Genomic DNA, 27,677 nt, shown 5'->3' on the forward strand with positions numbered 1-27,677 from the left:
CTTCTCCTTGTGGAGTGTCGCGAGTGGCTATCCTCCCAGTGCGAGTGGTGTGCTAGGTGGCGGAAGATGAAGTCGAAAAGATATTCTTCTTGGGATTATCTTCAAGGTCGAAGTATTCCAGACTTCTCTCTGTGTCACCTTGTCCTCTCCTCACTGGCTGCTCGCTCGGTCTACTCCAAAGGACGAACAAGTAAGAATGATGATAACCCTTAGGGGTGGAGGGCCCCATTGCTTTCCTTGTAGCGAAGTGCCGGTGCCTGCGGCAGAATGGGAGTGTATATTTTACGCTATGAGTCAGCTCTGGCCTAACTTGAGGATTTTCGAGATGCTGAAGCTTGGGCCAAGGCGTGGCCTTTACCTCCTAGCCTCTGGATTGATGTTCCTTCCAGGAGGTCTCTTGCCCTTTGCCGAAGTGTCCTCCGCAACTTCTCGCCCACCTGAAGAGTTGCTGGCAAGGTCTCCCCAGCCTGGTTAGGCTTGCATTACCCCAGGGTGTGCATACCTGTTGAACTTGTTCAGTAAGCTAAGCTGTGCTCAATCAGTGTCTTAGCTTATTCAGCACGCTAAGTACCCTGAGCAGGAGAACGGTCTGTTCCTCCACCTTCTGAGGTAGGTCGCCCTTGCCAACGTGAAAGGGCTTCCTCACTTGAGTGGTCTACCCTTAGAGTACCTCGCAAGTGGGCATTAGAGTAGTGTAGTCCCCTCTCCATCTCTTCAGAGGATCCTGATGATGGCAGCCGCCGACTGCCTCGCTATCATCCCCAAGGAAGGCCTGACCCTTTAGAGTCATTGCCTTTGGCTTCTTTCCCTTACATGTTAGAACCTACAGTGGAACCTTTACATACGATTGTCCTAACATATGAATTTTCCAACATACGAGGTAAAATTCGACCAAATTTCTGTCTCAACATACGAAGTACAGTGAACCCTCGTTTATCGCGGTAGATAGGTTCCAGACGCGGGCGCGATAGGTGAAAATCCGCGAAGTAGTGACAGCATATTTACCTATTTATTTAACATGTATATTCGGACTTTTAAAACCTTCCCTTGTACGTAGTACTGTTAACAAACCACCCTTTAATGTACAGAACACTTAATGCATGTACTACAGCACCCTAAACTAAAACAGGCACAAATATTAAAGGCGATTTTATATCATGTGTTTCCTAAACACCTAAAAAGCACGATAAAAAATGGCAACCAATGTTTTGTTTACGTTCATCTCTGATCATAATGAAGAAACAAACTCATTTAGTGTACACATATATGTACGTATAGGTTAGTTTTTGCATCGATTATATTGATTATACAGTACTGTATGTTGATTTTTTTATTACCAATGTTTTAGTTTACGTATTTTTCTTAGGACTTCCAAATGAAATCTTTTTCTTTATGACGCCGCCTCTTTCAGAAAACTCCTGCCACTTCATTAGTATGTCTCTGATTTCCTTCTTTATAGCATCCTTCTGCTTGAGGATGATACATATTGTTGATGTACTCCTCATAATGGCGATCAAGCTGTCACCTGTACACCGGTCTCATGTTTTTGATTAGGCCTATTTCATGCTTAATCTCTATTGTCATCATACGCACTTTCTTTTCACTACCCTTGTTTACACTCACTTGCTTTGGACCCATTACTTATTCACTTCTGTACAGATTAATGCAAAAATAACGTCAAAAATGCAAACATTACAGCCAATGGTTTCAGATAACTTTACGCGACGGAGATCCGACGGGAAAGAGCGAGTGATGCTGTCCTCGTGAGCAGCCTCTCGCACACTCGGCCGCATAGGGAACTATGTAGTATCCTCATATCTCAAATTTGTCTCTTATCTCGGGGGCAAAAATTTGCTCAAAACTTAACTCTTATCTCAAATTTCTCGTATGCTGAGACACACTTATATCGAGGTATTACTGTATTGTATATATATATATATATATATATATATATATATATATATATATATATATATATATATATATATATATATATATATATATATATATATATATATATATATTTATTTACTGTATTTAAATAAACATATGTATATATATTTATATATATATATATGTATATATATATATATATATATATATATATATATATATATATATATATATATATATATATATATATATATATATATATATATATATGTGTGTGTGTGTATATATGTATATATACAGTATATGTGTATATATATGTGTATGTATATACAGTGGTACCTCTACATATGAATTTAATCCTTTCCACAACCGACTTCGGGTGTAGAAAATGTTCGATGTAGAAACGAATTTTCCCATAAGAATACATTGAAATATGATTACTGTAATCCGTGGTTGAGCCCAAAAACCTATGATAACTCCTTAATAAATTACTACACATAATTACACATGACAATATGCACTCTAAATTAGATAATAGACATGTAAAAAAGAATAATTATCAAGAAATAATAAATAAGAAACGGGTTTTTAGCGTCGCTTTACCTTAGAAAGTCCAGCGCAGGTGTCGGTCTTGCTACGCAGAGGGGAGACGGACGGGCGGCGAGGAGGTAGAGAGGGTGACTACGATAAACGTACACTACCGTAACTTATTCTTACACTAAGTGAACTTTAACCTAACTTAGCTTATTTATTTTTTTTTATTTTTATATTTTAAATTTTTTTGCATTTTCTTTTTTTCTTTTTGATGATTAATTTTAATCACTTTCACACTCGACACTTAAAATTGATTGAATTTTTTTCTCTTCACTCTTTGCCGTTTTCTTTGAACCACTTCCTTCCTCTTCATCACGAGTTCGCTTCGTAGTTTTTAAAAAGAAGCTATCGATAGAAAGTTGCTTGGTACGGCTTTTCAGAATGTTTCGAAAATGAGTTAGGCAAACATCATCGAACTGCGCAACTACACGACAAACCTGCAATTATTTTGGATGGTATTTGTCGATGAAGTCGACCACGTCTTGATATCTTCCTAACATCTCTTTTATTTGCGCCGAACGTAACACATGTTCTACCTCCTCGATCCCTTCCTCATTATCACTCATGTGCTCAGACTTAGCATGGAGTTCCTTGAGCTCCTCTGTAGTAAATTTGTCGTGATGTTCGGCGTCGAGTTCCGTGATGTCATCTGCGTCGACCTCCAGACCCATGGACTTGCCAAGGGAGACGATTTCCTCTACGTCTTCCGCTGCACCCACCATGGGGTCAGGTTCGGGGTCAAACCCCTCAAAATCTCGGGGAGAAACTGCATCAGGCCACAGCTTCTTCCAGGCAGAATTGAGGGTTTGTCGAGTTAATCCCACCCAAGTCTGATCTATGATCTTCAAGCAGTGCACGATGTTAAAGTGGCTTTTCCAAAATTCACGCAAAGTTAAGTTTGTGCTTTGCGTGACATTAAAGCACGGCTTGAATAGGTTCTTGGTGTAGAGCTTCTTGAAGTTCGAGATGACTTGCTGGTCCATGGGCTGGAGGATAGAGGTGGTATTCGGTGGAAGATACAGCACCTTTATGAACTTGAATTCTTCGAAGATATCATCTTCAAGTCCGGGAGGGTGAGCGGGTGCATTGTCAAGACATAGCAGGCACTTTAAAGACAATTTCTGCTCATGAAGATACTTCTTCACAGAAGGACCGAAAACTTGGTTAACTCATTGGACAAAGAACTGCCTAGTGACCCAGGCCTTCGAGTTGGATCGCCAGAAAACATGAAGCTGGTCCTTATCCACATTCTGTGCCTTAAAGGCCCTAGGGTTCTACGAATGGCAAACCAATAAGGGCTTGACTTTAAAGTCCCCGCTAGCGTTGGCACATAGAGCAAGAGTCAACCGATCCTTCATTGGCTTATGCCCAGGCAATTTCTTCTCTTTGGCGGTGATGTAGGTTCGACTGGGCATCTTCTTCCAAAACAGCCCGGTTTCATCATGACTGAACACCTGCTGCTCTACGTAGCCTTCTTCCTGCACGGTCCTTTCAAAGCTCTTCACAAAGTCAGCTGCAGCCTTTGTGTCCGCACTAGCAGCCTCTCCTTGGCGAACAACTGAATGAATCCCGGACCGTTTCTTAAATTTTTCAAACCAGCCACGAGATGCCTTGAAATCGTCTGAGGAAGGTTCGGTTGAACTCTCACCAGCATCACCCCCAGAGCTCGCCTCCTTCAAGTCAGTGAAGATGGCGTGCACCTTCTCGCAGATGATAGTTTCGGTGATGGTGTCGCCAACAATCTCTCTGTCCTTGATCCAGATTAGCAAAAGTCATTCCATCTCTTCTATGACACGGCTACGACGTTTTGAAATGATGGTGATCCTCTTAGAAGGTTTCACTGCTTTAATGGCTTCTTTCTGTTTCAAGATTGTCGAGATCGTTGACATATTTCGGCCATATTCTTTTGCAAGCTCATGCTTTTCAATAATTTCTTGCTTTACTTCTAAAGAAAGCATTTCCTTCTTCCTTTTCTCACCATTACCACTTGCAAAACTAAGCCTTTTAGGACCCATGCTTTACGTAAAAAACCGTAAAATGATGTACGTAAAAAATCACGATTAAAATACAGTTAATAGCAGAACGCACAGGGCACTACCACACGAAGCCGACGAGAACAGAGGAATGATCCAAGCCACGCTAATTGAGGGTCCCTCCGAGGTCGAAGTGCTGCCTTCTATCGGCGGAAATAAAAAATACATCCAGCGCTATGAGTACCATCTACGCGTACGGGTATTGTTTACTTCGGGTGTCGAAAAAAAATTCGGGTGTAGAGTAGGAACGTGTTCGAATTGTACTTCGCGTGTCGAAAAATTCGGATACAACCGGTACGACGAAAATTGCTTACTTCGTGCGTCGAAATAAAATTCGGGTGTAGAGTCGAAAAATTGCTCGAATTTTACTTCGGATGTTGGAAAATTCGGATGTAGATACGTTCGTGTGTAGAGGTTCCACTGTATATTGTGAGGTAAAAAATTACTGTATTAGCATAATGGGTAATTATAATTACTGTAATTACCTGCAATTATCGGTAATGGTAATTTGTTACGCAAAACGAACTAATTTTGTTTGCTACTTGTAGTGTTTGCTTGTTTTTGAAAGCTATCGGGCGGTGATGATAATCGGCTGTTCGCAACTAAAGCGTTCGCTAGAAAATATACGCTGAATACTCAATTGTTATTGTAAACAGAATAACAGATGTAAGTATTTAGGTGTTGTTCCGATTTGTTTTATACATTTGTTTGTCGCACTTAGGCATAACCGCTACTTTGTTGGTAATTATGGTATGCTGGAGATAAAAGACCCTTAAGGCATAACCTCTATCCTACTGCCAAAATCAAGACTTGAACATTACATGAGGGTATATGATGAATTTGTGATTTTGAAGGCAAAATAGGGTGGTCGAACATTACACGAGTATATACGGTATATCTGTGAGACACTCCCTGTGTTTTGAAGGAAGGATGATACGCCGGAGACGAATAAACGGAGTAGTGGCTATCGGTTGTTGAGGTGGTTGGCCTACCCACACACATTGCTTTTGTGGCTGGGTTCTTGAGGTGGAAGGCTGGCTCACCTGGGATACTGGCATTGCCTGTAGCACATCCTGTGCCTGTGGCCTTTGGAAGGACTGAAACTTCCTTGGTCATCTCCTGCCTCATGAATTTTCTTTTGGAATTATACCCCACCGGACTCTGAGGCTTTGGTTGACTCCGGCTGCTTCTCCGAGGGCGCTATTTACCACGTCCTCCGGGAAGAAGTCCGCTCCCCAGATCTAGGCCTTAAGTAACTTGTTAGGCTCTTGCCTAAAGGAGTCCTCAAGTAAGACGAGCTTCCGGCAAGGGCGACAGACTACTGCAAAGTCATATGTATCACATTGTAGTGCGGGAGGCAAAGACTTTGTCAGGATCTTTAAAAAGTGGCTCCTCTCGTAGACTAACAAAGTCATCTCCGTCATTGTGGCTGAGTTGATAGATCTACCCAGCCTGGTTCTTGCACCATATTATATCTTAACCAGAGAGTCTGGAAGTCCGGGGAGGCGTTCACTAAACTTGTGGTGGCACAGTCTTAGTACAGTACAATGACCCTACCGTGAAAGTAGCTGGTGCATCGATCCAGCATTCTTGGCCTCCTGGGAACAACAGGGAAGTCAGTTCCGTCTTCCGTAGTTGTGGCGTGAGCTTGCCTTCCATATCCACCTATAAGGTAAGGCCTATTACCTTGGTGTTACATGGTGTCGGGGTTTGCCCGTCCACCTCGAACATAGTGTATGTATTCTTATGAGGGGTTAACTTGGTATTGACACAGTCCCACTCATTTAAAGTCCGGACCCAGTCGGACCGAGCTTGCTTGGCGCTCGTATCAAGGGAAGATGAATTGTAAACCTGGCTTATATCATTCAAAATCTTCTACCGGATTGGGACCACCTCCTGCTATTGTCAACATGCCCCCTGAGAACGGGGCATGAAGAGCCAAGCGCCACTGGCCGTTCTAAACGATTGCCGGGAGCTTTGACACGTCCGGAACCAAAAACTACCGTTGTTGTGGTAATCCAGACCGCAAGGATTTTCTATCATATTTTCCTGATTTTGCAGTCCCTGGCCCAAACCGTCCATAGACAGCAGACGATCGGTAATTGGACCAAACTGGGACTGGACTACACTACGCAACCTCTCTGTGAGCTGGCTCGAGAAGGCCATCAGACCAGGGCTTCCGGATTCTTCACACTAGGCAACTCCACGCTCAGCGGTGTCGCTGATTAGTCCCAGTTTCACCTCTAAGTCTCACAGTATTTTGTCTACAAAAATTGCAAAAAGATACTCACATGAAAAAGAATAAACTTTTAGATTTTTCTTGAGCTGACGAATCAATTCGTCAAAGGCAACTGTTGTGCGGCAATTGCAATTAATTCCCTCAACACTGATTCAAGAATGTCTTTCAGTGAGTCGGCAACATCAAGCTCTGAACTCCACTGAGCCTCTTAGTCCCATAGCATCCACACTTTCATAGACTTTACAATTATTGTAATTTTTATATAGGTTTCACGGGGAAAATAAATAATAAAACACTCATATTGATTATTTATTACCTTTTATTACATTTTAATCGACATAAATCATCTCTTTACAAAGTGTGGAATTTATTAACACTCGGATTCCACATTCCACACTTGATCAAGATGTGGAGCAGATTAGCCGTATCGATGACATAAATTCCACGTTTCGGCACCCCTGCACCAGACCGAAATCAAGTTCCGGGGTCTGCCCCTTTGAGCTTCTTCCTCTTGACCCCTGATGTGGAGGATTAGACCTTGCCAAGTCTCTCAGTAGCTTAGAAGCCGATGATGGTCTGGTTGGGAGTAGTTTTGGTAGCCTAAAAGGCTTGCCCTCTTTGGGTAGGGCCGACCTCATACGTTTTACCTTAGAGGCCACTGAGCATTACACCTGGCATGAGATCGATAGACCTCATGCCCACACGACTGCTGCAGCACAGCAGTGCATGTTGACTCCTGACAGCGTACTACCTGTAAGTCAATTTGATGCATAGGTATCATACTTGATTTCTCCGGAAAAACCGGTGATAAATATAGTTAAGTTAAATCCACTGTGGTTAGCTCAGTGGAGTCGTAGTCTTTCTTACCGTTTTACAATAGAACCCTAATATTCTGTTTCCTTCTTCCACCATCTCCTGTCATCCAAAGTATTGCCACACAAAGGTTTGAAACCGGTAGAAATGGCAGCTGGATTAATCTTGGACCAGTCCGCCCTCTCCAGGGAGAAAAATTCTACTATGAAACTTCTCTCAACCTTCCATATCCCTACTGGAGTAGGATGTACTTATAGATGAATAAAGGTTGGGACAAGGAGATACAAGGAAACCAGAATTAGAGATACCAATACTGTTGCCGGAATACTTGGTTGGAAGTATGAATTCCCACTGATGTAAATCCGGCCCGTAACAATATAAACTCAAGAACTACAAATCTCCGTCTGTAACTCTCTTCGTAAGAATCATACCGCAAATATCCTGTAATATAAGAAATCAACCTACGGGATCAGAACTGTGTAAAAAATTTTATCTGAATCCGATCAAAGAAACATAGTAACTATCTCATGGATACGATTTCAAGTCATCCCGGCCCTCACGGGGCAGAAAAATATCGAAGATGGAATTCCAGGAATAGAGGGATACGCGGTACGTAGCAAGGTTCACATTCAGTCCGGCTCGACTGGTGGCCATCCATGACTAACCGAGGAGAAAGTGCTATTTGCATCGACTCAGACCGTGAGAGCTATCTCTTTCTTGGCTGTCTCCCTTCTCTCCTTAGTGTATAACTCAAGCCTACTTCCCGAGGTTAGGGTGCGGTGAGTAAGAATTCCACCGGGTAAAATAATTTGGTTTATGAATATAAAATAGTGCCGGGAACCCCAGCAGAGATCAAACATGATAAAAGTATAAATATATAAAATAAACTGAAGAAATTAAATTCTGCCGAGACACCTAGCAGAAAATAGGGTGCTTAAGCTAAAGGAAATGATACGAAATAGCATTCAAAAAACATATTACGCCTCTGTCATGAGAAAATAGTCTATACTGTATTATGAGTTCTCAGCACACGGGATACCCACCGGGGTGGGGAACGTAAGCAAGAAGTGACAAGCAGACTAGAAACAACCATCGAAGTCCGTAGACTCCAGAATGCATGAAATTAAATGAATTAAACTTAATGACAGGAAGGTCGAAAATAGATACCATTGTGTCGCCAAAAAACATGCGTAAATCCAGTGCAAAAACCCAATGCTACGTAAGCAATGTAGCGCTGGAAGAAATGCGTCGCTAAAAACAAATGCTATGTATTAACTCTTAACAAACTACAGTATAACCTCCATCGCAGCCCCTCTCCCTCACGAACCAACCATCCATAAAGTTACGTAAACAAATATAGGATAAAGTAAGGTAACAGAACAGAGTAGGATGTCTGAATCCGATCAAAGAAACATAACTACCATTAGTAGATATGATTCACAAAATATTGCGGCCCTCTGGGACGGGAGGAATTAATAACACGGGTGACCCTGGGTGACTTCCCATTCTTTAAAAAGCATGTGATCTAAGCTTACCCCCCTATGTAGGGAGTGGCGAAAGGTGTAAAGAGGGAGAGGACACCCAGGGGGAGGAAACTGGCTCGAAATCAGATGACCACTGTGATACGATTGGGGGGGGGGTTACTACCCTCCGAAACACAGAGGAAGACCTGATGCAAAGCACGCAAACAAAAACAACATATAATGGCAGACGTTACAAAATGAAAAACAATAGAATACAATGAAATTCAATAAAAAGGCTAAATCGGCATATTGAGTAAAATGGGAGAAAAAGGAACATGGCGTAAAAGGAATAACAGCAAAACCTTCCAATTTCGGGTAGTTGCCGACTTGGAGAGGAAACTATACCATTTTAAACAAAAACTTGTCCTCCAAAATCGGGTAAAATACCGATCTCGACAGGCAGGACTAAAATTAATGAAAACGCGTTCCGATTCCCCATAAAAACTCAAAAAACCAAGAATTCTCGCATGAAATTGTACCGACCGAAGCCGCTAACTAACACTGCCCAAATAGCCTAAATAAAAGATAAAATCATGCCAAAACATTGAATTAGATGTCCATAACACAAAAATAAGACTACAATTAGTATAAGGAACTAATAAAAAGTCACAAAACAGAGATCCCGAGGAAGCAACACCAAAAGACCGCATACACACCCATAAGGGAGCGTCAACAAAGCGGCTGAGATAAAACCCAACAAGGTTATTGAATGAGCATGTGTCGCTACCTAGAAATCCCAAACAGACAAATATAATACTCAATTTGGGAGCATGGATCTTCAAAAACACAAAATAACACAGATCTACGAAAAACATGTCCGAACGTTCACGGGTGCTAACAAGGAATGATGGGAGAAGGTTAGGTAGTGGTGGTGGTTGGGGGGGCAGTAGCTGTAGTGAACGACACCTCGTAGTAACGGGGGATTTTGAGGAGGAGAAGTCTAATTGGAAAGGGATCTCTGGTAGTGGTATCACTCTCCCCAGTTTTAATACCGACACCCTTTAGGGGTGAGCGAGCTGGATATATTCCTAGCATTCCGTGCAACTTTTTTCTCTGGTATATTTAGCAGTATTTATACCTTTAAAATGGTGCTTTAAGGAGCATTACACGGAGCGACACAGGTTGAGCCCAGAAATGGTAAGACATGTTGAGCAAGGGGGGGAGTGGTTATAAATACAAATAACTTGGTTTCCTCACTGAACCACCTGAACCGACATCGTCAACCTAAACCAAACAGAAGTTTGAGATGCCAGTGTACATAAACAGAAGTTTTTGATGCCAGTGTACTTTTGATATGCTGTATATTCAAAGTATATACTAAATTAAATATGGAATAATTACTCAAAAGTGTCACTATTAATGACTCCATTTATAATTTAGTATACATTTTGAATATATATCAAAAGTACGCTGGCATCACGAACTTCTGTGTATGTACGCTGGCATCACAAACTTCTGTTAGGTTGACAATGTCAGTTCAAGGTCATTTAGTGAGGAAACCACGCTATTTTTTTTCATAACTACTCCCCCCTTCCTCAACATATCTTGCCATTTTTTTTCTTTCCCAGCATTCAAAGAACCTCCTTTTAATAATGTACAAGAATAGGAGAGCTGTAGGACTGCATAATTTGGGAGTAAATAGTGTGTGTGCTCTTATAAACAAATACCAAGACTTTTTTGTAGCCACCCTACGGGTTGATTGAATTTGATTCTGTCGGCTTGGTAAAATTTCTATTATGATGATAATGATACTGTAATGATTTGTTGCTTTGGATGAAAGGCCAGAGTAAGTAAATTCTTCATGTGTGACCGGATATTATGTATCAGTGACGATTATTATTGCTATACCCTGTGATTTATATTTTGTATGCAATTTTCAGGTAACCTTCAGCAGGCTCTATGACGATGAAACATCTTCAGAAAACATTAAGTACCATACTGTGTTTGGTGTGTACTGATATCTTCAGTTACCCATCACATCAGAAATTAAAGGACTAAAGGACTAGGAAATGCTTTGAAAATCAATATGTTAATGGTAAGTGTTGCACAATGTCTTAGTATGTTTGTGATTTAATAGAATAGTTTTAATAGCCATCTAGTAGTTCCTACACATAAAACCATTTTGCTCTTTATATGGATATATTGTTCCGGTGTAGCTGAAACTAGCCATAAACTTTTTAAGTGAGGTATAACAACCCACTGCTAGTTAACTTGGGTTAGACTAGCAACTCTGCTCACACGCACTCCCATTATATTACATCGCTTTTGTTTTGGTTCAGGTGAATGAAGATATACTATCTCGCTCTCCCGTAAACCATAAGAATAGAACTGGATAAACTAGTTCTTTTTTCTTATTGAAGGGCGGGACCTTTATGATGGTTCTTTATTCCCTTTTGACGTGTGTGGAGACAACACTCCTGTACTCAGGCTTCTCCTTGTGGAGTGTCGCGAGTGGCTATCCTCCCAGTGCGAGTGGTGTGCTAGGTGGCGGAAGATGAAGTCGAAAAGATATTCTTCTTGGGATTATCTTCAAGGTCGAAGTATTCCAGACTTCTCTCTGTGTCACCTTGTCCTCTCCTCACTGGCTGCTCGCTCGGTCTACTCCAAAGGACGAACAAGTAAGAATGATGATAACCCTTAGGGGTGGAGGGCCCCATTGCTTTCCTTGTAGCGAAGTGCCGGTGCCTGCGGCAGAATGGGAGTGTATATTTTACGCTATGAGTCAGCTCTGGCCTAACTTGAGGATTTTCGAGATGCTGAAGCTTGGGCCAAGGCGTGGCCTTTACCTCCTAGCCTCTGGATTGATGTTCCTTCCAGGAGGTCTCTTGCCCTTTGCCGAAGTGTCCTCCGCAACTTCTCGCCCACCTGAAGAGTTGCTGGCAAGGTCTCCCCAGCCTGGTTAGGCTTGCATTACCCCAGGGTGTGCATACCTGTTGAACTTGTTCAGTAAGCTAAGCTGTGCTCAATCAGTGTCTTAGCTTATTCAGCACGCTAAGTACCCTGAGCAGGAGAACGGTCTGTTCCTCCACCTTCTGAGGTAGGTCGCCCTTGCCAACGTGAAAGGGCTTCCTCACTTGAGTGGTCTACCCTTAGAGTACCTCGCAAGTGGGCATTAGAGTAGTGTAGTCCCCTCTCCATCTCTTCAGAGGATCCTGATGATGGCAGCCGCCGACTGCCTCGCTATCATCCCCAAGGAAGGCCTGACCCTTTAGAGTCATTGCCTTTGGCTTCTTTCCCTTACATGTTAGAACCTACAGTGGAACCTTTACATACGATTGTCCTAACATGTGAATTTTCCAACATACGAGGTAAAATTCGACCAAATTTCTGTCTCAACATACGAAGTACAGTGAACCCTCGTTTATCGCGGTAGATAGGTTCCAGACGCGGGCGCGATAGGTGAAAATCCGCGAAGTAGTGACAGCATATTTACCTATTTATTTAACATGTATATTCGGACTTTTAAAACCTTCCCTTGTACGTAGTACTGTTAACAAACCACCCTTTAATGTACAGAACACTTAATGCATGTACTACAGCACCCTAAACTAAAACAGGCACAAATATTAAAGGCGATTTTATATCATGTGTTTCCTAAACACCTAAAAAGCACGATAAAAAATGGCAACCAATGTTTTGTTTACGTTCATCTCTGATCATAATGAAGAAACAAACTCATTTAGTGTACACATATATGTACGTATAGGTTAGTTTTTGCATCGATTATATTGATTATACAGTACTGTATGTTGATTTTTTTATTACCAATGTTTTAGTTTACGTATTTTTCTTAGGACTTCCAAATGAAATCTTTTTCTTTATGACGCCGCTTGAAACGACGGCGTGTACGCTCAGTAAACAACCACGCTCAGAACAAACAAGGCATTTAACGCGCATGATGATAGTGATAAATAATGATACAGTACATACAGTATTTACAGTAAAAGCATTTACAAAATATGTTACCTTACAAATATAAATTATACAGTACTTGTACGTAGCAAAGCAGGAAAACAATTAGAGAGAGAGAGAGAGAGAGAGAGAGGAGAGAGAGAGAGAGAGAGAGGAGAGAGAGAGAGAGAGAGAGAGAGAGAGAGAGAGAGACGAGAGAGAGAGAGAGAGAGAGAGAGAGAGAGAGAGAGAGAGGAGGAGAGAGAGAGAGAGAGAGAGAGAGGATGAGAGAGAGAGATGAGAGAGAGAGAGAGAGAGAGAGAGAGAGAGAGAGAGAGAGAGAGAGAGAGAGAGAGAGAGATAGAGAGAGAGAGAGAGAGAGAGAGAGAGAGAGAGAGAGAGAGAGAGAGGAGAGAGAGAGAGAGAGAGAGAGAGAGAGAGAGAGAGAGAAGAGAGAGAGAGAGAGAGAGAGAGAGAGTGAGAGAGAGAGAGAGAGAGATTGATTGTTTTACGTACGTAAATGTAAATTTTAAACAAAAAAAATATGATAGGTTACAACATGTAGACTTTTAAAACCTTCCCTTTAACTTAATGCATACAGTACGTACATTACTAAACTATAAAACAGGTTAAAGTAAAAAATAAAGATTGTTACTGTACTCACCACGAAAGAAGTTCAAGAAAAACTTGAATGACGATGGCGATGAATTTGCTGCACAGTAGAAATGATGATGATGAAGCTGATGATGTGTTCTACTGTGCAGTCAATGATAGTATTTTACGTCTCTTCAGACGGAGGTGTCTTTTCCTGGGACACCTCTTCAACTTCTTCAATTTCTTCCGAAGGCGTACTAGCAGGAGGAACTGGCTCTTTTTTGCGAGGCTGAAAAAACATTGTGATCGGAAGTTGTTGCCAGCTGCTTCTTTTTTCGATCCAAGAGCATCCTGTAGGGAGTCGTGATGTCATCAACCTTGTTGCAGAATTGCATCGAGCGAACCATATCCTCGTCCCACTCTTGCAACATTTCTTTCGCCTCCTTCATATGGTTGCAGAACTTGGCAAGCCGTTCTAATGTTAAAGCCCGTTTCTTCGACATTTTCTTGGGTCTCTTCCTGGGTACCACTCACTCTCTTCCTCACTTGCTGATTTCGTCAGGTCTTCGAGGTCTGCGTCAGTTAGGGGCTGGGAATGGCAGTCCAACAAACTCGTTGACGTCTTCAGTCGTCATGTCGCCAAACCCGTCACCACCCAATTATGGCAGCCAACTGCACAGATTTCCGTATTGCAGAGTGTTGGATTTCCGACGGAGTAAATCCCTTGTCGTCGTAAACAATATCGGGCCACAGCTTCTTCCAGCTCGCATTTACGGTTGTAGGTTTCATCTCTTGAAGTGCCTTTTGAATATTCTGCAGGCACGTGGCTATGGTGTACTGCCGCCAGTACGCCTTCAAGTTGAAGTCTTCATCCTCGTCATCTTGGGCAGCATCCACACACGCAACGAGGTCCGCCAAGGTATTCTTCGTGTAGAGGGCCTTGAACGCCCTGATAACCCCCTGGTCCATTGGTTGAATTAATGACGTGGTGTTGGGTGGCAGGAACTCAACCTGAACGCCCTCACGCGACAGGTCAGTTGCGTGTCCACCAGCGTTATCCATAAGGAGAAGGATCTTGAATGGCAAGCCCTTCTCTAAGAGATATTCATGGACTTGCGGGATGAAACACTGGTGGAACCAGTTGGAGGTCAGCATCTTCGTAATCCATGCTTTTTGATTATGCATCCAGTACACGGGAAGGAGATTCTTATTTTTATTTTTCAAAGCGCGAGGATTTTTCGACTTATAAATAAGCCCCGGCTTTAACAAAAATCCAGCAGCATTGCCACACATCACGAGGGTAACGCGATCCTTGAATGCCTTAAAGCCAGAGGCTTTGGCTTCCTCTTTGAACAGGAAAGTTCGCGACGGCATTCTCTTCCAAAACAAGCCGGTTTCATCCATATTAAAGACTTGTTCCGGCTTGTATCCACCTTCAGCGATAATGTTCTTGAAAGTCTGGTTCACGTAAGTTTCAGCAGCGGCAGTGTCAGCGGAAGCAGACTCCCCATGCAGGGAAACGCTTTTCAGGGCGAAGCGTTTCTGAAACTTCGCGAACCATCCTTTGCTTGCGGAAAAACGTTTCTGAGGCTGGGAATCAGTGGATGTCCCTGGTTGAGGATCATCTGCATCATCATCATCTTCAGCATGGTTGCCGTCGTCCTCTTTAGGTTCCTTTGCAGCAAAATTCTCATATAAGCTCAAAGCCTTTGTTTGGATGGTGTTCGTATCCAACGCTATGTTCTTCTTCCGGCAGTCGGCAATCCACACAGCTAAAGCACCTTCCATGCGTACGATCGTTTTATTACGCGTTGTAACGACTCGCTTCGCTGATCTGCTAAAGGTGATTGCAGCAGTCTTTCTAATGTTCGCCTCGTCCTTCTTGATGTAGCGAACGGTGGATTCGTTGATGCCAAAATGGCGGCCGGCGGCCGCGTAACTTCTACCATCTTTTAACATGTCGAGAAGCGTAACCTTCTCAGCTATCGTCATCATTCTTCGGTGGCGTTTAGGCTCACTACCAGCCTTACTAGAAGCAGAACGCTTGGGAGGCATTGTAACAGAAAGTTCAACAAAAAGTTCAACTTAAAACAGTCGCACACAGCACAGATTAAACTTCACAAAGTTAAGAACGTCTACTCAGCAATACGCGGAAAGAGAAAGTGAACGATGCAGCCCCGCGAGAACTTTGATGCTGCGGGTAGAAGATGCGGGCAAAACACCAATCACAGGCTAGATAACAAAACTTGAGTTTTGATTCGTCATCTATCAGCGCTTGAACCAATCACAACCCGTCTTAGTACTATGGCGCGTTGGTTACTCATAGAAGATGCCCCCGCGCATACTGAACGTACGTAGATTAAGTACAATACAGTACCGTAATAATAATAAATAATGATAATAATACTGTACAGTAATAATAATAATAATAATGATTAATAATAATAACAATAATAATTTTATTAACAACAACAACAATAATAATAATAATAATAACAATAATAATAAAAATTTACGTACGTACGCTATTTTACGCCTCTCTCTCTCTCTCTCTCTCTCTCTCTCTCTCTCTCTCGTACGCTTACAGTATTCGAAATGTGATTTTTGCAACAAAGAATATTATTGGATGCAGTACTGTACTACGTACGTATACATACAAAAGATTCATGGAAAAGAAGCACATCCATTACAGTACACACCATTCTAATATGGTATGACTGCATCTGATTTGCGTTTCATGTTCGATTTAATTTTACTACGTACTGAATTATCGTATGATCACATTCTCTTTTCGTGTTTTATTTCTTTCTGTGCTGAATTATATATCATATGTAATGCAATGAACAATCAGTAAGAGCAGATATTACTAATTACAGTATTAATGGAATTACAGGTAACAAAATATCGTATTTGGTTATCTTCAGATTTCGCGGTATTTTCGAATTTTCCGGAAAATCCGCGATATGTATATATATATGGGTTATGGGAAAACCCCGCGAAGTGGTGAATCCGCGATTGTCGAACCGCGAAGTAGCGAGGGTTCACTGTAAACAATACGCTTACCCGTGGAATTTTCTCGAAAGCGTCCAGCGTCGTTTGTTGTTGACGCCGCTAGACGGCAGCACATCGGAGGGATGCCAATCGAGCGTCACCTTGATCAGTCCTCTCATCGCGTGCGCATCGTGTGGTTGTCCTCTATTCGCTCAGTTTTAACAGTTTTTTTATCTTGCCTTTTCACGTGTTGTTTTCTGTGTTCCGTAATCATGGGTCCTAAAAAGCTTAGTTTCGGTTCAGGAAGTAGTAGTAGTGGTGAGAAAAAGAGGAAGTCTATGCTTTCATTAGAATTAAAGCAGGAAATAATAGAAAAGCATGAGCGAGGTGTACGTGTTAGCGATCTGGCTAAACAATATGGCCGGAATATGTCTACGATCTCGACGATCATAAAACAGAAGTCAGCCATTAAAGCAGTGAAACCCTTGAAGGGGATCACGATTATTTCTAAACGTCGTAGCCCTACTCTGGAAGAGATGGAAAGCCTTTTGTTGATCTGGATAAAGGACAAGGAGATTGTTGGCGATACGATCACGGAAACGATCATTTGTGAGAAGGCCAGCGCTATCTACAGTGACTTGAAGGCGGCGCGCTCTCAGGGTGACGCGGGGGAGAGTTTAGCCGATCCTATGATGGAGGAATTCAAGGCGTCTCGAGGTTGGTTCGAGAAATTTAGGAAACAGACCGGGATTCATTCAATTGTTCGACATGGAGAAGCTTCGAGTTCGAACACCAAGGCTGCTAAAGACTTTGTTAAAAAGTTCGAAAGCATCGTGGCGGAGGAAGGTTACGTAGAGCAGCAGGTGTTCAACTGTGATGAAACCGGTCTGTTTTGGAAAAAGATGCCTAGTCGAATGTACATTACCGCCGAAGAGAAGAAAATGCCTGGACATAAGCCAATGAAGGATCGGTTGACTATTGCGCTTTGTGCCAACGCCAGCGGGGACTGCCAAATAAAGCCGTTATTGGTTTACCATTCCGAAAACCCTAGGGCATTTAAAGCACATAGAATTAATAAAGACCTGCTACATGTTCTATGGCGTTCTAATTCTAAGGCTTGGGTTACTAGACATATCTTTGTGGAATGGGTAAACGTAGTTTTCGGCCCTGCTGTCAAGTGTTATCTTCAGGAGAGGAATTTGCCTTTGAAGTGCTTGCTTTGTTTGGACAATGCACCCGCTCCCCCCGGACTCGAAGATGATATCATCGACGAATACAAATTCATCAAGGTGTTGTATCTTCCACCGAATACCACCCCTATCCTCCAACCCATGGACCAGCAAGTCATCTCTAATTTCAAAAAGCTCTACACCAAGCACTTATTTAAGCAGTGCTTTAACGTCATGCAAAGCACCAACTTATCTTAGTGTGAATTTTGGAGGAGCCACTTTAATATCGTGCACTGCTTAAAGATCATTGATCAGGCTTGGGAGGGAGTAACTCGTCGGACCCTGAATTCCGCTTGGAAGAAGCTTTGGCCTGATGCTGTTGCTCCCAGAGATTTCGTAGGTTGTGGCCCCGAGAATGAACCTGTGCTTGCTGCCGAGGAAGCCGTCGAAGAGATTGTATCCCTTGGCAAGTCCATGGGTCTGGAGGTGGATGAAGATGACATCACCGAACTCGTCGATGAGCATCACGAAGAGCTCACCACCGAGGAACTCAAGGAGCTGCAAGCCATGCAGCATGATGAGTTCCAAGCGCAGTTGAGTGAGTTGGAGGAGATAGAGGAGGTAGGCGAAATCTTAGGTACGGCGGAAATAAAACAGATGTTGGCATATCATCAACACGTTGTTGATTTCATCGACAAGCATCAGCCACAGAAACTTCAGGTTTACCGTGTTGTTGCGCAGTTCGATGATGTTTGCTTAACGCATTTTAGAAAAATCCTCAAAAGCCGTACCAAGCAACTTTCACTCGATAGTTTCTTTAAAAAATCTTTAAAATGGTCTAGTGATCATGATGAAAAGAAAGAAAGTGAAGCAAAGAAAAGGAAGACCGAATCGAGTGAAAGTGATGAAAATTGAAAATAAGAAAAGAAAAAATGTAAAAAAAAATATAAAATTATAAAAATGAAGAAAAAATAAGCTAAGTTAAATTAAAGTTCACGTAGTAGTGTAAGTTAGTGTAAGTTATCGTACAAAGTCACTGTCCCTACCTCCTCGCTGATCTTCCGTCTCCTGTGTAGAAGTCCCTACACCTGCACTGGCCTGTCGCTAAAGTAAAGTGTTACATTACAACCCGTTTTTAAATATAAAACTTACCCGCTGGTTATATAAAAGAGCTGAAGTCCCTGACGCCAGGGCAGAAAATTCAAATCTCGCGCTATCGAAGATACGCCAGGTGTACCAACCGCACCCTAGCGGTAGAACAGGTGGAACTACACACCAACTCCAGTTCTTCTCTCTGCCGTCATAGCTGACTGACATACAGAAGTTCGCTCTCGTGTTTTTACTCTCTTGGGAAGTTGTTTGGTGATGTACAACGTTCTTTTTTGAGTTTAAGCTATCGTTGATTAATTTTCCTTGGTTCTTATCTTGAAATCTTTTTGTTTGAGATTTTCTTTATTGTTTTTTCCCTTACTTTTTGCTTGTCGGTCTCTCACGTTAACTTTAAAATGGCCGACTCCTCCCCTGCTCAGCGTAGGTGTGTTAGTGAGGGTTGTCGTACACGACTTCCTAATGGATCTATTGATCCTCATTCTATTTGTGTAAAATGTAGGGGTAAATTTTGTTCATTAGATGATAGGTGTAATGAGTGTCTTTCCTTAACTAATGATGATTTTGGTACTTACGATCGTTATGTTAGGAGATTAGAGAGAGATAGACTTAGGCGTAGTTCTTCCCGATCTGTGGATAGAACCTTACCTAATTTACCTGTTCCTAATCCTGTTCCTTCCCCTGTGGTGGTAGATCAGGAACCTACTATGAAGGACATGTTTACTGCTCTTTTGTCTCTTGGTGAGAAAGTTGAGTCCTTAGCAGCCGATAGAAATACTATCTTTTCAGAGTTAAAGGTATTGAAAAACCGTGATCCTATCGGAACTGTGGAAAGTGTTTCAGTGTCTGATGTGGTACCGAAGAATCGTGACTCTCTCGGTGTTGTGACAAGTGTTGATAATGTGGTTAGTGTTGCGGAAGGTGCGTCGACTCGAGTGTCTGATGTGGTACCGAAGAATCGTGACTCTCTCGGTGTTGTGACAAGTGTTGATAATGTGTTTAGTGTTGCGGAGGGTGCGTCGGCACGATCTTGTCGTTCACCTAGCCTTAGACCTCTTTCGAGCTCTCGAACCCATGGGAGAAGTAATGTCGAACGGCTTAAGGGAACGAGAAGCATCATCAATCGTGCAGACGTCCCCTCAAACGTTCCTGTTGCCGTAGCTCAGGTCGTTCACCCTCATCGTAGGAAAGGTGAGGTTTATACGTTATCCCCGTCTTCCGATGAAGGGTCGGGGAGTGAGATCTGGCGGCGAGCGTCGAGACCGCTTAAACGCTCCCATGTTGATTTGGACGCGGCGCGTCAAAACACACAGCGTCGGGAATCGCCTGTGCGGCCAGGATGTAGTTCGTGGGGTTCACCGGAACGTTTCCGTTCTCCCAGCGCTTGCACTCCGGCCAAACGTTCAGATCACCGTGTTCGTGCGGATATGATTCCTTCCGATTCGGACCTTGTAACTATTCATGCGCCTCCTCTTCCATCGGATTGGCTTTCTTCCCCTGAAATGCGTGGTGACATTAGTGCGAATCTTCCTTCTAGGAGTTCTGTTGATCCGAAATGGACTGCGCTTTTGTCTATGAAGGAACAACTCTCGTCGTTGATGGATTCTTATCAACCAAGTGTTGGCGTTGTGTCTGGGCGTTCGATGTCAGACCAGTTATCGCACAAACGTTCGATGGTATATGGCCTTGACGAGTTATCACTTAGACGGTCTCCCATTCACAGTGTTCAACGCCAGGTTGATTTTGATGAGTCGCGTCAGAGAGTTTTGGTTGACCAGTTTGCGTTTTCTGGTCGCGGGGAAGAGCGTCGGCGTCGACAAGTGGACGAGACGCGGCAACAATTTGAAGTAGTGGATCGCCCGCGGCAACAACTTTTGGACGCGGCGCGTCAAAACATTGGTTTACAGCGGCGACATCCTGACTCCTTTGATCGCTCGCAGCAACAGTCCTCGGACTTTACGCGACCTCGCGGCGATCTTCAACAGTTACCTTCTGATTTCAAGCATTCTTCTGTTCAACAACAGTTGAATTCTAAGCGGTCTAAGCAGTTGTTGGTTGAGGATGATCGTCTACATGTCCGTGTTTCGCATCAATCTACTTCTACTTCTCCCCACCAAATTGACTCAGATGTTGGCCTTGACAGGCAGTCCCATCCAGACGTTGTTCCTTCGGTTCAGGCTGCAGCTGTTGCTGCACTGCCAGAAGACGAACCAGAGGAAAAGTCGGATGAGGATAATCCTATTGAGGAAGTCTCTGAGAATGAGGAGGAGAAGCATTATCAGCATGCTGTGGACCTTCGCAAGTTTATGCTTATTTTGACTGGAATTTTCCCGGATTCTTTTACCCCTGTGGCCCCTCGTTCTCCGCCTTCTGAATTCATCTTAGGTAAAGCTACTAAGGTTCCAGTTTACACCAAGATGGTTCTTTCTCGATCTTCTAAGCGGGCCTTGAAGTTAATGGGTTCTTGGTTGGACTCCAAGAAAGCTTTTGGCAAGACGGCCTTTGCCTTTCCTCCCGCTAGGTTAGCCTCTAAATCTAGTGTGTGGTATGAGACTGGTGAAGTGTTGGGCTTGAGTTTTCCTTCTTCTGCACAAGGGGATTTTTCAAGTTTGGTAGATGCTTCTCGTCGTCTTGCCTTAAGGAAGACGAAGATTTGGTGGTCCATTCCAGAGTTCGACCATTTGCTTAAAGGTCTTTTCAGGGCCTTCGAAGTTTTTAATTTTTTGGACTGGGCTTTGGGGGCTTTGAGTAAGAGGGTCTCTGATATGACGGAAACGGACACTAGTGGTTTGGTTCATTTGATGTCCTGCTTGGACAAAGGTGTGAGAGATGGCTCCAACGAACTTGCTGCCTTGTTTACAGCTGGAATTCTCAAGAAAAGGGCCACGATGTGCTCCTTCCTCTCCGCAGGAGTGTCTCCCTATCAGAAGACAGGCCTTCTTTTCGCACCTTTGTCTAATTCTTTATTTCCTCAGGAATTAGTGGGCGAGGTGGCTACTGCTCTCTCTCAGAAGGCCACACATGACTTAGTTACTCATTCGATTAGGAAAGTTTTGCCTCCGTCTTTCTCCTCTCGAAAACCTAAGGAATCTTCTTCTGGGTTTCGTCCTCAGTCCTTTCGTGGGAAGCCCTCTGGGAGAGGCTCTTTTAAACCAGAAGGAAGGAAACCTAGAGGCAGAGGGGGCAAGTCCGGCCGAGGTAAAGTCTGACTGCCCTCTCCTTCAGACAGCAGTGGGGGCCAGGTTGACTCACTTTTGGGAGGCTTGGGAGAGGAATGGAGCGGACCCCTGGTCCGTCCAGGTGTTAAAGGAAGGCTACAAGATCCCCTTCCTGACCAATCCTCCTTTAGTCACAGATCCAGTGGATCTTTCGCCCAAATACAGAGAGGGTCCCAAGAAACAAGCCATGCTTCTACAGATGTCTCTTTTATTAGAGAAACGAGCAATAGAGGAAGTGCAAGATGTTACGTCTCCGGGGTTTTACAACCGCCTTTTTCTAGTACCCAAGAGTTCCGGGGGGTGGAGACCGGTTCTGGACGTAAGTGTGCTCAATGGTTACGTCCAAAACTCGACGTTCACCATGGAGACTCAGAAAACAGTTCTGGCAGCTGTGAGGAAGGACGATTGGATGGTCTCTTTAGATCTTCAGGATGCCTATTTCCACCTTCCGATTCATCCCAGCTGCAGACGTTATCTGAGGTTCATGGACGGAAACAAGGTCTTCCAGTTCAGGGCTCTTTGTTTCGGACTTTGCACGGCTCCTCTATTGTTCACCAAGATCATGCTGAACGTGGCAAGCATGCTGCATTCGAGGGGAATCAGGGCCTCTCTGTATCTGGACGATTGGCTGATAAGAGCCTCCTCAGCTGATTGTTGTTTGAAGGACCTCAAGATGACTTTGGATCTCTCCAGAGAACTGGGTCTCCTGGTGAGCTCGAAAAAATCACAACTCATTCCATCCCAGGAGATTCTTTATTTGGGGATGGAGATTCACAGTCGGAGTTTTCGGGCTTTTCCGTCGTCGGTGAGAATCCAAGCAGCCCTCCTAAAAGTACAAACGTTCCTGAAGAGAGATCTTTGCTCCGTCAGAGATTGGATGAGCCTTCTGGGGACTCTCTCGTCGTTAGAGAAGTTCGTGACCCTGGGGAAGTTGTTCTTGCGTCCTCTTCAGTTTCATCTCAACCGCCATTGGAAGAAAGGGGACAGCCTCGACAGGGATTGCATTCCCATCTCGACTTCCATCAAGTCTCATCTTCAATGGTGGAACAACGAGCCCAGACTGAAAGAAGGCTTGTCTTTACTTCAGAGGAACCCAAACCTCGTGTTGTGTTGCGACGCCTCCAACTCGGGGTGGGGAGCCACTCTAGAGAAGCAGGAACTTTCGGGGACTTGGACGGTAGAGCAAACCTCTCTCCACATCAATCAAAAAGAGCTTTTAGCTATTCATCTGGCTCTCATCGGCTTCGAAAAGCAGATCAGGGGCAAGGTAGTCCAAGTCAATTCGGACAGCACGACAGCTCTGGCCTATATTGCGAAACAAGGCGGGACCCACTCTTGGCCTCTGTTCGAGATTGCAAGACTGCTCCTCATCTGGGCGGAGGAAAGGAAGGTGACTCTTTTGACGCGGTTCATCCAGGGAGTCAACAATGTGAGCGCAGACAGACTCAGCAGGAAAGGTCAGGTTCTCTCCACAGAATGGATTCTGCACCCGGACATCTGCAAGAGTCTGTGGCGGTTATGGGGTCGACCTCTCGTGGATCTCTTTGCCACCGCGAAGACCAAACGACTAGAGTGTTATTGCTCTCCGGTTCCAGATCCCGAAGCTTTTCACATAGACGCTTTTCTGATGAACTGGTCACACATGGAGGTTTATGCCTTTCCTCCGTTCAAGATCCTTTACAAAGTGATTCAGAAGTTCGTTTCACACGAGGAGACCAGAATGACACTGATAGCTCCGTTCTGGCCGTCAAGGAGCTGGTTTCCAGAGGTACTGGAATGGATGGTGGATGTCCCGAGAAGCCTTCCCATGAGACCCGATCTTCTCAGACAACCTCACTTGGCCCGAAATCATCAAAACCTCCGAGCTCTACGTCTGACTGCCTTCAGACTATCGAAAAACTCGCTAGAGCTAGAGGATTTTCGAAGAAGGCAGCCAAGGCAATTGCAAGGGCAAGAAGGTCTTCAACCATCAAGGTGTATCAGTCCAAGTGGGAGTTGTTCAGGGAATGGTGTAGAACTAACGCGATTTCCTCTTCCAGTACATCGCTTTCCCAAATAGCAGATTTTTTCTTGGACCTTAAAACTAAGCATAACTTCTCGTCATCAACTATTAAAGGTTACAGGAGTATGTTGGCGACGGTTTTTCGACACAGGAACCTAGACCTTTCTGATAATAAGGATCTACGAGATTTACTTAGGTCTTTTGATACGACCAAGATGATTCAAACGGCTCCCATCGCCTGGAATTTGGATGTTGTCCTTAAATTTCTCATGAGTGACAGATTTGAGCCTTTACACTCGGCTTCATTTAAGGACTTAACCTTGAAAACCCTTTTTCTAGTTACCCTCGCCACTGCGAAAAGAGTTAGTGAAGTTCACGCTTTAAGCAAGAACATTGGTTTTCGGAATGGGAAAGCCATTTGTTCTTTGCAACTGGGGTTTCTGGCCAAGAACGAAAACCCTTCTCGACCATGGCCCAAATCCTTCGAGATTTCTAACCTTTCGGATTTGGCTGGCGATGAATTGGAAAGGGTTCTCTGTCCAGTTAGAGCTCTACGTTGTTATGTGGACAGAACTAAGAATCTGAGAGGTAACTCAGACGCTCTGTGGTGTGCAGTTCGGAAACCCTCGATGCCCATGTCCAAGAATGCCTTGTCTTTTTTCGTTAGATTGTTGATTCGAGAAGCTCATGCTCAGTGTGATGAGTCGGATCAGAGGCTCCTCAAAGTCAAGACACATGAAGTCAGAGCGGTAGCGACTTCAGTGGCCTTTAAACAGAACCGTTCTCTGCAAAGTCTGATGGATACAACATTTTGGAGAAGTAAGTCTGTTTTTGCATCCCATTATTTGAAGAATGTTCAGACTCGCTATGAGGACCTTTTTACGTTGGGTCCTTTTATAGCTGCTAATGCGATAGTAGGTGAATGATCTACCACTACGTTCCCTTTTTTCCTAATACCCCTTTTCTATCTCTTGGAACTCGTTTTTTATGGTTGTTTGTGGAGATTGGGCGTCAGTCTTCCGCAATCTTTGATTTGGCTAGGTGGTCATTTTGTTCCTTGAGTGCACCCGGAACAAGGGTATTGGTTGAGGTCCTGTCATGTTATAGGTGTTTGTACCGTTTGACAGCTCCTAGAGATTTTCAGCCCGAGTGGATTACTGGATCTCTTAAGGATAGCGGACGAAATGAGGCAGAGTATCATTGCTGTCAGCTTCCTTATCAGGTGAGAACTGCTTAAGTTTATTGTATGTAACCCTTAAGTGAATTTTCTGTATGTAGCTGTCTCTGACCCGCCACCAAGGGGTGTCAATCAGCTCTTTTATATAACCAGCGGGTAAGTTTTATATTTAAAAATGATATTTTCATAATAAGATAAATTTTTGAATATACTTACCCGCTGGTTATATAAATTTAACACCCTCCCTCCTCCCCTCTAGAGACTACCTATGGTATGGCTATGAGGCATGGAAGAACTGGAGTTGGTGTGTAGTTCCACCTGTTCTACCGCTAGGGTGCGGTTGGTACACCTGGCGTATCTTCGATAGCGCGAGATTTGAATTTTCTGCCCTGGCGTCAGGGACTTCAGCTCTTTTATATAACCAGCGGGTAAGTATATTCAAAAATTTATTTTATTATGAAAATATCATTTTTTATTTATTATTTCATTATTATTATTCTTTTTTTTTGGTTTGTAATACAGTATGTATTTATTATACAGGTATTGTATTAATGTATTGTGTAATTATGTGTAGCCATTTATTAAGGATTTATTATGGGTTTTTAGGCTGAGGAACAAATTAAATAAATTACTATGTATTCTTATGGGAATATTTGCTCCAACATACGATCGTTTTAACATACGAAGCAGTTTCTGGAACGAATTAAGATCGTATGTAGAGGTATCAATGTACTTTGTCTGACAGATCACAGACAAGCCCCCTCATCCTTGTTCTCTTCCATACGAGTGAGTGACCCCTCCTGGGGAAGTGTGCATTGCTACTCGTCAACAACATGCTGGTTCACTGACAGTTCGTGCCCGTTCACAATGCTACAGCTCGTGGACAAAGAAGCCCTAGTTGGGTGGGTGAGTTGAACACTTCGCTGTGCACTTACTCACAACTCGCTGGTGAGGTGGGTGGGCGATTTGTACACTTCGCTGCGCACTTGCTCACCACTTGCTAGCGAGGTGGGTGGGCAAGTTGTACACTTCATGGCTCATTTGCTCACCCTGTTGAAGAACCTGGCCTAGCCCGGGCTCCTATGGATATTAGTTCGGGGTCTGGATGAGTTGCAAGATGATGTCACGGACCACACTGACAGCATGTTGCCCATAGCTGCTAGTCTTGATGCGTCAACGTTAGAGGAGAGAGTTAGACCACTCCTTCATGCAAGCCCTATCCTGCATAAGAAAGATCAGTAATTGGGGTGATCCTTCATATTTTCCTCCAGAGGGGAAAAACACAGTCCTGGACTACTACTGCCAGGCTCCCAGGATGGTGAAGGGAGCTAGGATGAAAATCTTCTCCTGGGTAGCTAGAACTTTGAACTTTCTCAGGAGTGGGAACTCATTGTGCCTACCTCCACGGCAAGTACTGTACGATGAGATCCTAGACAATATTGCCTCCCCCTTGCATTTAGACCCGGCAATTTTGGCTTAGACTCCTACTGTCTCCCGCAATAAGTTTGCAGCACAGCAGTGATGGCTTCTACAGTCGACTGTTTCATCCAGAGAAGGCGTCTTGAGGTGGTTTTGAGACTACTCATCGACATCTCTGCCGTGAACGGGTTTGTTACAAACTCCGTTCAAGATGGAGATGGCAGATACGGTAAGACAGGCTGTCGAACCAAAGTACTTCACGATGACACTAGATCTTAAAGATGCCTACTTATAGATCATGATGACACTGGATCTCAAAGATACGTACTCTCAGCTCCCATTCCATCCTGAGTTGAGGAATTACCTAAGATTCATCCTTCACAAGAGAATATACCAGTTCAAGGTGCTTTGCTTTGACCTGTCCGTAGGTCCCCCAAGTGTTCATGAGTGTTCACTCTGTTATCAACCTGGGCCCACGTAGACAGCATTCGTCTGTTGCATTATCTAGATGATTGATTGATCCTAGCAGACTCGATGGAGACCCTTCTCTTACACCAACAGGCTCCTTGCGTTTTGTCACAATCTGGGATCATCATAAATCATGAGAAGTCCTTCCTGCAACCATCTCAAAATCTGGTATATCTCGGGATGCAAATGGACACCCTATTAGGCAAGGTTTATCAGTCCCAAGACAGAATAGTGATGAAGAGGAGTGGTACATCCCTTACTGAAGCGAGACTCGCTACAACCCAACCTGTGGCTGTGCCTGGTAGGGCACCTGACCTCCACTAAAAGTCTGATGGTAATTCTATACAATAGCTTCATCACTTATAATTTTGATTTGTTCCGTAACTGAAATACAAACCACGCTAATTAATATGGGTAGTGTAATTACTTTTGGTGTAGCTGAAATGACGAGCCATTAGAATTTTAACAAGGGTTTACTACCCCACCGCTAGTTAGAGGGGGGTAGGGAGGGTAGCTTGCTCCCCCCCCACACACACACCTGTGCTG

General features: G+C 43.6%; 1 long non-coding RNA gene across 2 annotated transcripts in view; it reads left to right on the forward strand.

Moving 5' to 3' along the window:
* The window catches only part of LOC137658602 (uncharacterized), a 72,930-nt gene that overhangs the window by 26,252 nt on the left and 19,001 nt on the right, over window positions 1–27,677 (forward strand). For both annotated transcript variants that reach the window (XR_011047386.1, XR_011047385.1), the window contains exon 4: window positions 10,976–11,130. This is a non-coding gene — a long non-coding RNA (uncharacterized lncRNA). The remainder of the gene's footprint in view (window positions 1–10,975; window positions 11,131–27,677) is intronic.

This window comes from Palaemon carinicauda, chromosome 19 (genome assembly GCF_036898095.1).
Source record: "Palaemon carinicauda isolate YSFRI2023 chromosome 19, ASM3689809v2, whole genome shotgun sequence".
NCBI classification, from domain to species: Eukaryota; Metazoa; Arthropoda; class Malacostraca; order Decapoda; family Palaemonidae; genus Palaemon; species Palaemon carinicauda.